General features: G+C 43.6%; 1 protein-coding gene across 1 annotated transcript in view; it reads left to right on the top strand.

Annotated features, from left to right (window-relative positions):
* Positions 1-13,854, top strand: part of LOC104157526 (serine/threonine-protein kinase BRSK2) — a gene marked incomplete at its 5' end in the record, with an annotated part of 69,710 nt that overhangs the window by 55,496 nt on the left and 360 nt on the right. The gene's annotated exons all lie outside the window — the stretch shown is intronic.

The raw sequence follows: 13,854 nt of genomic DNA, 5'->3' as shown, positions 1-13,854 counted from the left end.
ATCCTAAAAAGAGCTATGCTCACTGCAAGTGACTTAGAAAAAAGACAGTGTTGTGAAGTATTAACTTGAGGAGACATGATTATTTTTAATTTGTTAAAATTAGCCAGGAAACAGAAATACGAATTTCAGGAGAATCTTAGGAATCCAGCCACAATGTTTACCTACTCTGACATTATCCAAATACTACCTTTTTTGCTTCCAGACTGCTAGTTACTGGGTGGCCAGTCAGTCTGGATACACTTGAGGGCAAAATTCCACGTGTCGGAGGTGGGAGTCAGAAACGATCTTTTGGTCATATTTGAGGCTTTCCTTGCTCTTAGGTGTTTTTTCAAAGCGTAAGTTCTGCTAATGATTGGGTGAATGCTCTGAGCTCTGCCACTACAGATCTGTATCGCACTGCATTACAACAAGGCGTAGTTGACTCAGAGGGGGCTGAGAGGAACTGCTAAAAGGCATGAGACAACAAACTTCTCCAAGTTATTAAAGAAAAAAAATGATACAAACTCGTGACTGTGACTTCTGGTCATTGGCTCAATCAGCAGCTGTAGGCACTTCCTAAATCTGTTAGGCATCTTCAGGGAGAAATGTATTTGGGGAGCTTAATTTGCCTTCACTCAGTCAGACTAGCCAAAGAATTTCAAAGGCAGGTAAACTCTGACACCTCTGATATCTTGTTCCAGTTCTTGAATCCTCTCTTCTCCTTCGCCTCCTTCCTTTTTTCCCTTTCTCTTTCTTTTAATCTCGGGCCTTTCTGAGGGACCTTCCATGGGCATTATTATCTCCCACTGACCTCTGCCAGCCCACCTCTAACATTGGAGATGGAGAGCAAATAACCGCAGGTTAGATGCTTTGACCGGTGTCACTGGACCAAGCACCTGCCCTCTCTACTCCATGCTTTCCCAGATGATCTATGCAGCACAAGCCTGGCTGCATCAGAAAACATACATATCCATGCTCTTCTAGCGTGGGTTCAGCTTACCCAAGCATATCGAGTACCCCTTCCTCCTTTTTTGAAATTACTTTTCTCATTATTTAAGGTGATTAATGCCGAGAAATTATCCTTCCCTCTCTCCTGCAGACTTTTTAGCAGATAGGAAATAGTTAGAGCTTCCTAGCGGTTAGGGATTTTCAGCATATGTGTGCACGTTTCCAAGAAGCCTATTTCTTGAATACCTAAGTGTTCATCGAGAGGCCAGGCAAGAGGAGATCTGAGATGGAACCGAGTGCTTTAACTGTTAGCCGCTTGCTCAGCAGCGAGTGCTCCGCATTGCCCAGCACTCATGGATGCAATGATTTAGATCCCAAATGCAAGGGAAACCCATCTGACAGCAGCAGATTTGGCTTGCCAGCAGGTTCCACATGGAAGTGTCCAGCTGGGCTGGTCCTTTCTGCTTTAAAGCTGACATGTAGAGCTCCTTCTGCTTATCACACCTGAGTAAGAAGCACTCAGAGGCTGTGGCAATGGGAGCTATACACAAAGTGGACAGCAACGTCTTAGGGCCAGATTCTGCCACCCTTTCCAGAAGTAGTTCTATTACCTGCGAATAGTCACATTGAAAGCAAGAGGAGCAAGAGACTACACGTGAATGAGAGAGGCAGAGTTCTGTTGAGAACCTGGACATTATCCTTTGGGATCCAGAAGATGTTTTTGAGCTGTGTAAGTAGCCTTCTCATTCCATGTCCAATAGCACAGTTCTACATCTCCTCCCTCTCTTCAGGTTTTTGATGTACACAGATCAGCTGGCTGGGCATTTCCTGGCTGTTGCAGGCTAACTTGCAAAGCTGGCCAGGTGAGACAATGTATTCGAGGCTTTTAGTTTGCTAATGTGGTGGTAGAGTGTTTCCAGCATCTCATAAATACCTATAGCTATGATCAAGAGGTGAGTGGAAGCAGCGGGACTGAAGCAGTGTCCGCTCTCAGTCACAGGGCCAGGTTTGCACTGGCATACCGTGGGTGGCAGAATTTGACCTGGGTTGTGTAAAGACCAAGATGTGTATATGTTTCCTGCTTCAGGTAATAATGTGCTAAGTTACTACTTTATGCACAGAGGTATGGAAACCTTTTTTTATGTTTTTCCCTCCCTCCCTCCTCTTTCCGTTCTGTGATCCAGACACCACTAACTGTATGGAGTTGATGACTGGCAGACTTTCCAAATGTGGTAAGAACTTCCTTCCCTTCTGCCTTTTCTCCTTCCCCAGCCCCTGCTGAGCAACATCCTAATGCGCCGTCCTATCCCTTCCACCCGTTCCCCTTCCCTATCCCTGCTCTCCCACGTTCTTTTCAAGACCACCCGCCCCGTAACAGCACACTACGTCTTTCACTTACCTGGTGGCCACAAGCATATTCCCCTTATTCCGTTCCTCCCCATCCATGCACAGATGCACAGGCTCCGCCACAGCTTTCCCCTTCATAGCACAAGTGTGTGGTGTTGCACTTGATATTCCCTCCCTCACTGTAACCCAGGCCAGTGATTTTCTTTTTCTTTCCTATTTTTTTTTCCTCTTTTGTTTACTTGCTGCCTTTGAGTCATGATTCTTCAGTCCCTTTTCTGCAGTGAAACTGAATGCTGCCCTGCTAGCTGCTGTCTCCCTTGGTTCCCTGCTATTAATTGAGACAGGATTGCTATGTTACTTAATTCCATTTTGCATCCACTCCCTTCTTCCCCAGATATCCTTGGGGTAAGACCCTTTTAAATCTTCCACTGCCTATTATCTGTCAGACACTTAGCCAGTGTAAATTGTTACAGTTCCACTCTGGTCTTGGGAAAGGATGTTGTGTCTCTAGCTGGAGGAGTAGTGAACCTACTGGAGATTCAGAATTTTGCTAGGAATGAGAAAAAAAAAAAAAGTTTCCTGCAAAACTTGCAGCTCAACTTGCTTACAGTTCCATGAATTTTGGTTAACTTATCCCTTGCCTTCCCACCCTTCTATCCACATATGGACTGTACTCTTTCATTACCTGGGCCCCTACTGACTCCTCCAAATAAAATAGTGGAAATACCCAAATACAAGAAAGGAGGGTTTTGTCTTGTTACTTACATCTTGTACAAAAAGGTTCTGTACAAGAGAACTCTGTTCTCTTTAGATTTCCATTCTGGTATCTAGGTTGAATTCGGCTCTCTGTGTGAAAGGGAACACAAGCTGTTGAGGAAGTGATGACTGAGCTAGTACTGCTCTCCAGCTGGACCTGCGACTCCTGCGTCAGCTCTTCGTAAACTGCAGAAAGTTGTTCTGGAGTTGTTGTGGAGTCTGTAGCAACAAAGGAAAGTTGTCACGGTGGAGATAATATTAGGTTTATGGATGTGTGACTGAAGCAGAATTTGGCCCGTTTCCTGTATTTCAGATGATCTCTTTCTCTTAAGTTGCAACTTCGCTGGTGGGAGTTTTTCCTTTGCTCTGAAAGGAGCTCATTTGATTTCTTATTTGAGTTTTCTGGGTTATACCATTTCTGATCTCCTCACGAGGACTCATTTAAGTTGTAGGCAGACCTCCAGCCTCTTCTTGAAGGTATCAGACAGCAAATCCCTCTTCTCCTCAAGCCTTTCCTGCCTGGATTTGGCATTCACATCATACAAAAATACTGAAATGCTGATCCTACTGATTGCTTGCAGGTTAATTGAGCTATACAGATAACCAGCCAGTCCCCTGCTTTCTCTAGATAGAGAGCGTTGCTGCTCACTCCCAGTTCAGGCAGGCCCTCCAGCTGTCACAGTGTCAGCATCAATCCAACAAGGGACAAAGGGGACAAGGCGAAGGCTAGCAGGGAGACTATTTTGTGGCAGCTACAGCACAGATGGAACACATACATATATCCAGAGAAGAGAAAGGATGGGTTATAGAGGTTTTAATGGACCTCCTTCCTTTAAATCACATTCCTGTTGGTGTGCTCACACACAACATAAACAGTGGTGACTGCACCGTGCTGAATTCCACCCTCCTATATGAGCGAACAGCTATTTCGTGTGCAGGAGAGCTCACCCATGATTTAGACAGGGGAGTGAAGGGGCACGATGCCAGCATTTAGCCTATTGTTGGCAAACTGTCCTCTATGACTTGGATGACAGGGAACCCCTTGTGAAGCTGACAAAATGTTCATCTAGTAACAGAAAATTGCGTAAGAAAAACTATACTATGTGGGATTTTTGACCCCATCGTTGTTCTGTATTCTGAGAGTGAGCACAGGTGGTCATTTTTGCAAAAGAGTTAACACTGGAGCAGGAAGAGCTAGTCAGATCCTTTATGCCTGGCTCAGCCATGTGAAAGCTCTGGTGGGAATGAGGAATATCTTTTCACCCGCTATAAACTATTGAATGTTGTAATTAACAGCAAGGCAAATTTATTTAGTCCTTTAAATGTTATCTCATCTTCTGCTAGCAGTGGTCATCAATCTGAGAAGTGATTTTGCATATAGCCATTGGCGTTGAAGAACAAGTTAATGTTGAACAGCAGAGGTGTGTCATAGGAGCTGCCAGTATCCAAATGACATAACAGCTGCTGTATCAAGCCTACCTGCGCATGCTGGAAAACTGCTGCCAACTCTTAATATTTCACAATAGAATAAAATAATTTGGCTCATAATAAAGTTGAAATGCACATCGGGGTGGAATATTTTATTTTATGGTTCCACCCATTTCAGCAGGGGAACGGGCATTTCTATTGTCAGAAAGACTAAACTGGTTTCCTTGAAGCCTTTCATATCTGCTCATAAGATTAAGTTTACCTTGTAAAAATTAAAACCTTTACATTTAAAATGCAGCTGTATCCTGAAAACTGCCTATAGGAGAGATAACCTTCTGACTTAGCTGATCTATTCCTTGTGTGTATTCAGAGCCAAATCAGTTTAGTGACAAATAAGCTTTACCACTTTATGTGCTGCTGTTAAGCCTTATAAAATCAACACAGCTGTAAAAGAACAAGCTGGATTCTGTTTCTTTTGAGGCAGGATTGAGAGCACTGTTTACTACCATCTAATCTGGTATTTATGTCTATCTCACTGAAGAATAGGTTGTATAATTGACAATGAGGTTCTAATAGGTTCTACAGAGCCTTTACGTTAAAAAAAAAAAAAATCAAGATAATACACAAACTGGAAAGCCCTCTAGCTTCAACCACAAAGCTGGGAACTGGAAAGCAAGTACTATTGTAGATAGAGCACATTAGATCTGGAGCCATTGATAGACACCACACAGAAGCCCACGGTGCCATTTCAGTAGTCCTTGTTCAGAAAAGAGTCTGTCTGTACAAACTTTAATGACTTTAAGTCCTTTAAATAGTGAGCTGAGAATTCCTTTGGGTGGTTGACTCAGTAGTAAAGCTCGTGTATAGGCTTTGATAGCTCCCCTTCCCAGCCATTCCCAGTTTTTTGGAGTCCTTAGTAAGTATGTTTCACCAAGGTGCTGGCTGCTGGCAGAAAGCTCTGAAAAGCCTGCCTTATTCTTGACTTTACCTTCTGAGAAACACCAGGAAGCCTTGTAAACTTTCCAGTCTCCATACTGTAGCTGTCTGGGACTGAATTTTATCTCCAAGTAAGGCAATCTTTCCTTGTTGTTTTCCATCCCTCATGACTCTCAGGAAAGTCTTCAGTTACATCAAGTGGCACTACCATGGAACTGGGTGATGATAAGAGGAGGAAAAGGTTAGTACATATAACTAGTGCAGCTCCAGTCAAATCGTGCTATCGTGTTAGGCACTGCACAAACATACGTTCCTGCAAAGTCTTAGGCCACAATCCTGTGACAACACGCTGGCCAGAAGACCCTATATTTATTCTTAAATATCCTGTGTTGCTGGTTACAATTCAAAACCTTGATTCCTAGCACCAGAATTAAACAAGAAGCTTTACGAATCCTTGCGTGTACCAGTGATTATCACCAAAATGATCTGATCAAAGCAGAAGCACAGCAAATCCACTTGCCTTTCATATCTTTCCAATGTATCTCACTCAAATCTCTTGCTTCCAGTGTTTAGGACTTGACATAGCCTCCTATTCAGAGCCATCTGACCTCGTCCCCCATGGCCAGTCATCCTCTGTGCAGATAGAGAAATTGCACTGCGGTAAAGGCTTCTCTTTGTAGCTCCTTGCAATCACAGTTTGATTCATACAGATGCAAGCCCATGTCAATAGCATCCTAAGCTATTTGAGAAATTAGGAGCCATTTTGTGGTTTAAAACTGGTTACATCACATTTGGGTTGCACTTGCAGCATGTAGCTTTGTGAGTGCCAATTTAGAGACTGTTGGTGTTACTAGCAGCAATAAAATATCTGGATTGGGTGCTCTTGGAAGTGATCCTGATCCGTATTGGCATTCATTAGAGTAATCCTGCTTCTCACGAAGTAGCTATTTGATGGAAGAGGAGGTTGGCAATTTGTATTCATAAAGTCGTAACTGATGGCAGAAACATCGATGCAGAAACCTGCAGAAAAAAAGTATGCTGCCCTCCCAGCTGAAAGGCTCTTCTCCCCACTGTTACACTGTGAGGTAGTCACAACAATATTTTTTTTATTAGCATTTCTGAAAAATGTGTTGGCTGCTGGTCTTTCTGAGGAGGGCTGATTCTTCTGTCTAAATTGTGACCCAAATGAGAGATAAAAGGAAGAAGACCCACCTGAAAGATCATATGTTCATTCATAATGGATAGATCACAATAAGTAAGATAAGTCAGATTTTCCAAAGAGTTCAAGCCAGGTTTCCCAGTTATCCTTGCCCATTCTTCCAGTATCTTTTGCTGTCCAAATGGATGGCTGACTCCCCTCACACTGTAGTCATATCTCCTCATTCTAGCGTTGTGTTGGGGAGACATTGCTTTTCCAATTCACCACTCATGTTTTTGCACTGTAGAAGAAGGTAGCACAAAAATGGCAACTTGGCAGTAAAGATGAATCCAGAGGTACTGAACTATTTGGTACATGTCAGATCCTGTTTTGATAGCTATGGCTAGATTTTTACTGTCCAATATAAGAACTTCTCCTCTTTCTCTGTGCTAATATCTAATACAGAAAACACAGATCTCTCTCTCTTCATTAAGATCACAGTACTTTATTTATGGCAGGCAGTGCTTCAGGATACTCCATGTGAGTATTTGCTTGCTGTACCAAGCTAAATTTGAGATGGCCTCCCCAGAAGATTAAATCATATTTTGGAGGGATTGATTAAGGGGAAATGAGGAGGCAACATTTCACCAGCATATACAGGTCGTTTCTCTCCTTAGGAACAGGTCAAAGAACTTAAAACCCGTAAGATCATACTTGAACATCCATCTGGCAGGAAAGGACAAAATGATCTTAAGTGCCAATATATTTCTGACATTTTTATAGACAAAAAATTGGAATGAAGCAGCAGAAGTCTCTAAGAGAATGGGTAGCAGCAATACTATCATCTGCTGTGGCTTTGCGAGCATAGGGTGTCAGCTTCCCCTCTCAGCACCCACTTGTGCAGGCAGATCTTTGTAAAAGGACAGGCAGATACAAAGAATTCTTGGGCTGAGTCCTTTACCAGCCAATGTGCCAGAACAGCACGATTCCACAACAGAACCCGGCATCTCTTCATCCCACCACTATCCTTGCCTGCTCTTTCAGTGCCACCAGCTGTCCAAACAAATGTATGATTCCTTCCTCTCCGTCATCATGTCTTCTTTTTTGAATGTTACGTGGTAGTGCTGGATTGGCCAGAGCTATTCATCAGTAATGGATATGTTTGTTTTCTGATTAATTACTCATGCCTTAGCTCTGCAGAAGGTAGCAGCAAGGAAATACGCCTCATCTATTTGGGTCTTTGTTGCCTGTGTTCACCATTCTCTAAGCCATTACCCAAGAGCTACCTGTCTCAGTTACATTGTCTGTGACAGAAGAGGCTGGCCTGGATTTCAGCTCCTTTGTGTGCATATGAGAGAGAGAGAGAAAATGTGCAAGACAGAGGCAGAATGGCCATCTGGATGCATCTGGCTGGTCATAAATATTGGACCACCTTCCTGCAGAGGAGACAGGATGTTTTAGGGGAATAAGAACAAGGATGGGTTATAGAGCATTTAAACATCAGGTTTGTTGTTCAGATCTGCCCAGGTGTGTAGCGACTGAAAGTTCCCACCTTCTGCTGGTGGCACGGACACCTGTGCTAACAGTGTGTGATAATCTGAGTAGTTTCTACCAGCGGTCTGTTTCTGCAAACATTGTTTTCAGTTGGCATTTTTACTGGCAGAGACTCCGGACTCTGGAAAATAAGCTCTGTTGTTATCTGTGGAAGTCACCTTTCCCAGTCGCAATTCAGATGTCCTGCTAAGAAACTGGAGTTGTTCTGTGGACTGTCTGTCTCCATTTTCTAGTCCTAAGCTGACATGAAATGAAAACAACTGTCCCATTAGGTAACTAACTGAGGAAAAAAATAAATGGGGAAACTTGTTCTGGTCAATCTGTTGTGACAATTTATAAATCCAGTAAAAAACATATCCACGTCTCTTGAAATGCTTTCCTGACTTCCTATATTTTTAGACAAGTACCCATCTTGGGATTTCTACAGTTTCTTCAGCTCACTTCAAGTGGCCTAGGATGGGTTCATAGACTAGGAGGACGTTCTTTGTGATGGCCTCCAGCAAGACGTTGCAATGGCCTTTCTGTCACCCTTCTCCAGTCTAGAGGGAAGCCTCATATATCCAACCATGAAAGGAGCAAAAAATTCTTTCTGTAGCCTTCTTCAGTAGTCGGTGAGCTCGTTGAAGCATCTCTCTGATTCACATTTGTACAGTGCCTAGGCTAGGGGCTCTTTAGTCTGGAGGAAGGCCCCTACATGCTATTACAACTAAACAAAGAGGAATAGGGCACTTTTATCTTTCTGTGATCCCTTTCACTGCATATACTCTTGGAGTGGATTCTATATTTTAAGTCTTCTGTTTTTGAAGGCAGAAGGGACTCTGCCAACAGAAACCAAGCAAACAGGCAAAAAATGCTTAGTGTAAACAAAGAGGGCTAGAACTCTGTCAAGTAGCAAAATGGGTTTGAAAGGGAATGGATTATAACCCATCAAGAGAGCATTTCAATGCTTTTTGCAAAAGGAGTTGGATTTTTGTTACGTGATTCACTGAAACCACAGCTGCTATCGAAATACAGAGCAACCTAGGGATGAAAAAGGGGTAAAGAGAAAGGAATGAGTATAGGAAAAAAACCTCAGTAGCAGAGGCAGGCAGAAGACAGTCAGAAAGGTCATGAAAGGAACAAGGGAAGGAATATGAGAAGTCAGGTTGACAAAAGGTGTGTTTCCAGTGGAGTCCTACCTTTTCCCATTTACTTTCTCCCAAAGCCTAAGCTGAAAATGCAGAAACCCAAAATTTCACAGGCTCTACAGAAAGGAAAGGCAGAGGATAATCCCACAGATGGCATATTTGTTTTGTGCAACTTTGTGTTCAGCACCACAAGGATTAGTGCATTAAAAATACATAGACTTGAGAGAGGTGGTTTCACAGGAGGAGGAAGTGCTTCGGGGTTTGCTTCCATTAAGTCAATGGGAATGTTGCTATTTGCTTCAACGAAAAGAGGACCAAGTCCTTATCTGACTCTCTTAAAATGTTACAAAACAGCAGGCTCTAAGCAGTGACTGAAGCCTCCAGGCTTGTTCTGAAGCTCCTTGTTCACCACCTCCTCTTATTTTCCATGGAGGACTCTAAGGGTCTTTGCAAGGTCAGAGCAGAGTTTTTGCAAGGTCAGAGCAGGTTCTTTGCAAGGTGCACCCTTTTCTGGTGTCACTTCTGGTGCCTGGAGTGAATCGCTTTGTTTTCTTTTTCCTGTCTTACCTGAGTGCTCCACTTCTACTTTGCTTCTCAAACCTGTGACACCGCTGGGGCTAGGTCAATGTCAGACAGACTTCCTAAGAACAGCAGATGAAATACTGAGGACTGTGAGGGTTGACACAAGCCACCTGCCTAGCTTCATTTTACATTTTTGTGTCTGTCTCCAGCCCTGTTTCTTCCTTATAGTGCCTGTTGTATTCAAATGCATTTGCAGTTTTGACTTCTTCTGTGACGTTTGGCCATGACAGTGCTGCACACAGGTGCCACAAACCAGTGCCTTCTCCATAAATCTATTTTTCGAGCATCCCTTCAATACATGACCCTTTCATAAGCTTCAGTGCTTGTTTTCAAACCCATTCCCCTTCCCCATCTTGCAGCATACAGCTCCTTGGTCTAACTCAAAAATGCACATATCCATCTCCTCCTAATAGATATAAATCTCCTGCTCTGAACCTCCCCTCCTGCCTCTGATCCTTCTCACGGTTTCTCACCCTTGCTACCCTTCACGCCTTCTTTGCTCTGTGTTGATGAACATTTGCTCTCAAGGGGAAAGAAGACCTTAGTTACAGATGCGTGAAACGCCAGGGAAGTTCTGAAGAATCAGCGAGCCAAACCTTCATCCCTGTCCAGAGGAAATGGGATGTCATCTCACTTTCTGAAATAAGGGAGGCAGCCTTTTTGAGGCCCTCAGGTGGACTTGCAGGTGTAAGAGCCTATGACACATTTTGCACTGAATGCTAGGAGTGGAAGATTGCTGAAAAAGCTATTCTAATCCGTCATCACCTGCATTTTCAAGTCTTCTTTTACTGGCTGTATAAGCCCAAAGGGAACTGAGAACTAAGAGGAGCAACACCACGCACCATTTTCATGCTTCCAGCATAGCTGACCCATGTTTACATATCTCCAGAGAAAAATGTGAGGACTCTTTGTCTATCCAAAGACCAGTATCTAGAGCAGCCCAAGAGTGGGCTAACAAGGTGTCATGTAGACAACATCAACACAATGACTTCTGTATGGCTTGGTGTAGGATCAGTTCTTTCTTGACCGCAGGATAGGAGAGCATTATTACCCAGTATTTAATTATGAGTCCAGATACTACAAAAGGCAAAGGAAGGAAAGGGTTAGTGAAATGGCCTATTTTATTTTTTTCAGTAGCTCTCTTTAAACATCCCTAAGGATTTCTTACCTCCCATTAAAATTTTACCTGAAAATGCTGATTGTAAGGAATCCAGTAGTGATACAGGCAAAGAAAAGCAGACTGTTAAAGACTTTTGCTGCAATAAATCCCCAGGCACTTGAAAGCCGGTAGGGCATGGGGAGGAGAAAGGGTGGATGAAACAGGGGCTGCATATTTTAACAGGATGATTAAAAATCCTGTATCAGGACTCAGCACATACAAGATATATAAATATAATTTTTTAAATGTTTTATTGCTTCATTCTTGCAAGTTATACTTTTGTCTACTGTTCCTGTCTACGTGAAAACAAAAAACTTCCCTGATTCCTGCAGAGCCCTGCTTACTCTGCCCTCTTCTTTCCCTCTAAGCTTGTTGAATAAACTGCTCAGCTGAATAACTAGAGATATTCCCCTTCCCTTTTCTCCCAACCTAGCAGTCTTTCCCTCTCCAGCATTTTTTTCAGTGCTCTTTTTCATTCTCTCTGCTGACTCCATTTGCTTATGAAGATGAGGGGTCCAAAGCCACATAAGAACCAGATCTGCCCACATTCCTGCATTCAAGGCTGAGTGTTTGCTCTCTTTTCTTCTTTTCACTGAAAACGAGTATCCACCTAAAAGAAGTATAAATGAGTCTGAGCGGATAGGAGTGAGTCTGAGCAGAGCATGTGCCCACAAACTTAAAACAGTTATAGGGAGGCTTAGGGAAATCTCTGAAATCGAGGTCATAGATGTGGAACAGATATCCCCCTTCCAAAGCATTTGCATGCATGTGAAGGAGGCAGGTAGAGCTCACAGAGAGGCTGACCCCGAAACGACCAAGAGTTTGATAGCCCTTCTCTTCTTTGCCAGAAATTGAGATACATGCTTTACTTGGCTGTTTGTTTGGGCCCATCTCTTAAGTCTTCAGTCAGTTAGGTGAATGATGCCTTTCCAGAAACTAGCAGTCCTTTGCTTGTGGCAGTGGTGTAACCGAATGCACAGAGAGAACCAGGGCCAGCAGTTAAGTTACCCACAAAGCAGCAAGTAGAGGAAGACAAGGAATGAATTAGATTAATAAGATTGAGATCCTTCACTGTATATGCCAGCCATTTGATTTTGCTCAATGCCTATTAACATGCAGAGGAAAGCAGTAACTACCTGGTTAGCACAGGGCAGGAAAAAAGAGTAACACCATTTTTCAGGGCACAAATACTATATATTTCCTCTTTCTTTGTATAAGAGCAGTTGATGTTTGTCTAGCATTTTCCATTAGAGAATAAGAAAGCACTCAACAAGCTCTTCAGGCAAGTTACCGTGCACAGAAAGTACTTGCCTGCTGTAGTAACTGGTTTGCTTATGTTTGTAATGAAAGTGAAGGGAAATATAATATTGCGAAGGGAAATATAATATTACCAAGCCACCAGTGTCCACCAGCTGTGGATAAATGGCAATCTCTGCGATGACAAAACCCCTTTGCTCCCAATTGAATAGTCCCATCTCAGAGACGAAAGGTTCCACTCTTCACAGCATACCACTGCATTGGAAAGCAGATGCAAGGAGCTCGTTTCCTTCTGGGAGCTGGAGAATGAAATTACTTGGGTGGGATATAAATGATTTCAATTTGTTAGAACAATGGAGCCAACAGTCTCAATATTGAGAAAAGCATCATGGGGTTTTAATGATCATGAACAGGCATCATCTCCACTGTGTATGTTAGATAAAAAACACCTTCAATATCCATGTTCAGAGAATTTAGTGTGACCCCTTCTATGTCAGATCAGGATTAATCCCCCAGTCCAAGAAAATTAAAAGGGACTAGAAATGCCCCCAAAAGGCTACCTTTACAGTACTAGCTGGTCCCTTTCCCTCGGTAGTACCCCGGAGCCTTTCCTCGAGTATCGCCTTCCACACATCCTCTGACACAGGACTATATTAACACCATCCAGCCCTGCTGCCTGGAGGGCCAAGGGGCATGAACGACTGTAGGCATGTGCACAGTGCCCAACTCAGCTTAAGACTGCAACCTGCTCTGGCGGCTGGCTTAGTGAGATCCCTGGTCTACTAGCACGCAACCTTACAGCTCTCCGGCTCCTAACTCTGCTGGAGTGAATGTCAGCGTCGTGGAGGCTGTCTTGAGGAGAGAACGTAAATTCAGGACAATGAGGAAGTAGTTCTTGACCCTGGTAGGTCCCAGGAATAGTTAGATGCGTAACAGCCTGCTTCCACAACGCATTCAGCATCTTCACGTCCAGGTGCCTGTCGTAAGAAGGATCTGAAAGTGTGCAGAAGCTTGCAAGTCCAAGCCACAAACCACCCATACAGATGGTAGTACCCATGTCAGCCGTAGCACATTTTTCAAATGCTGTTTCCCTTGGAGCCCTCAGGTGCTTCAGGCTTAGCGACTGAAAGGTGAGCAGGGAGATACTCAGAAAGAAATAAAGCCCAAGCGAAGAAAGCCTAATGCTGGGTGTAGCCAGAGATCTTAGCAAGGCTGCAAAGCAAAGCATCAATTGGCGACCACATACAAAGACCCATTTGTAACAGGAGCAGTAAGATGGGGTTTGCCTGTATCCAGCGTTACATTCACTGATGTTTCCGTGCGGAGTGGCCAAGTGACACCAAGTAACAGAGTGAACTATTTCAGCCACACAGTACTGTGTCCTGCTAGGCGAGACAGCAATGCTCCCCATCTCAGGAGAAATCTAGGACCTTCCCCCTAGGTGCTTTATGCTCCCAGCCTCTTTATTTCTGTAGGTGTCCCATCCTAAACACTCTTCCTCTTCCTGCTCATTGTCTTCATCCCCCACACACTCCCACGCACGTGGCTCTGGATCTCCTCATCATGTTCTTCTCGTTAAAAACCCCATTGTTCATTTGTTTGTTTGTTCTCTCTCTTTCTCTCCTCTTTTTCTCTCTCTTTCC

This window comes from Cariama cristata, unplaced genomic scaffold (genome assembly GCF_000690535.1).
Source record: "Cariama cristata isolate BGI_N322 unplaced genomic scaffold, ASM69053v1 scaffold34770, whole genome shotgun sequence".
Classification (NCBI taxonomy): domain Eukaryota; kingdom Metazoa; phylum Chordata; class Aves; order Cariamiformes; family Cariamidae; genus Cariama; species Cariama cristata.
The sequence above is the reverse complement of the archived record's forward strand: the minus strand, read 5'-3'. Positions and strand labels throughout refer to the sequence as shown.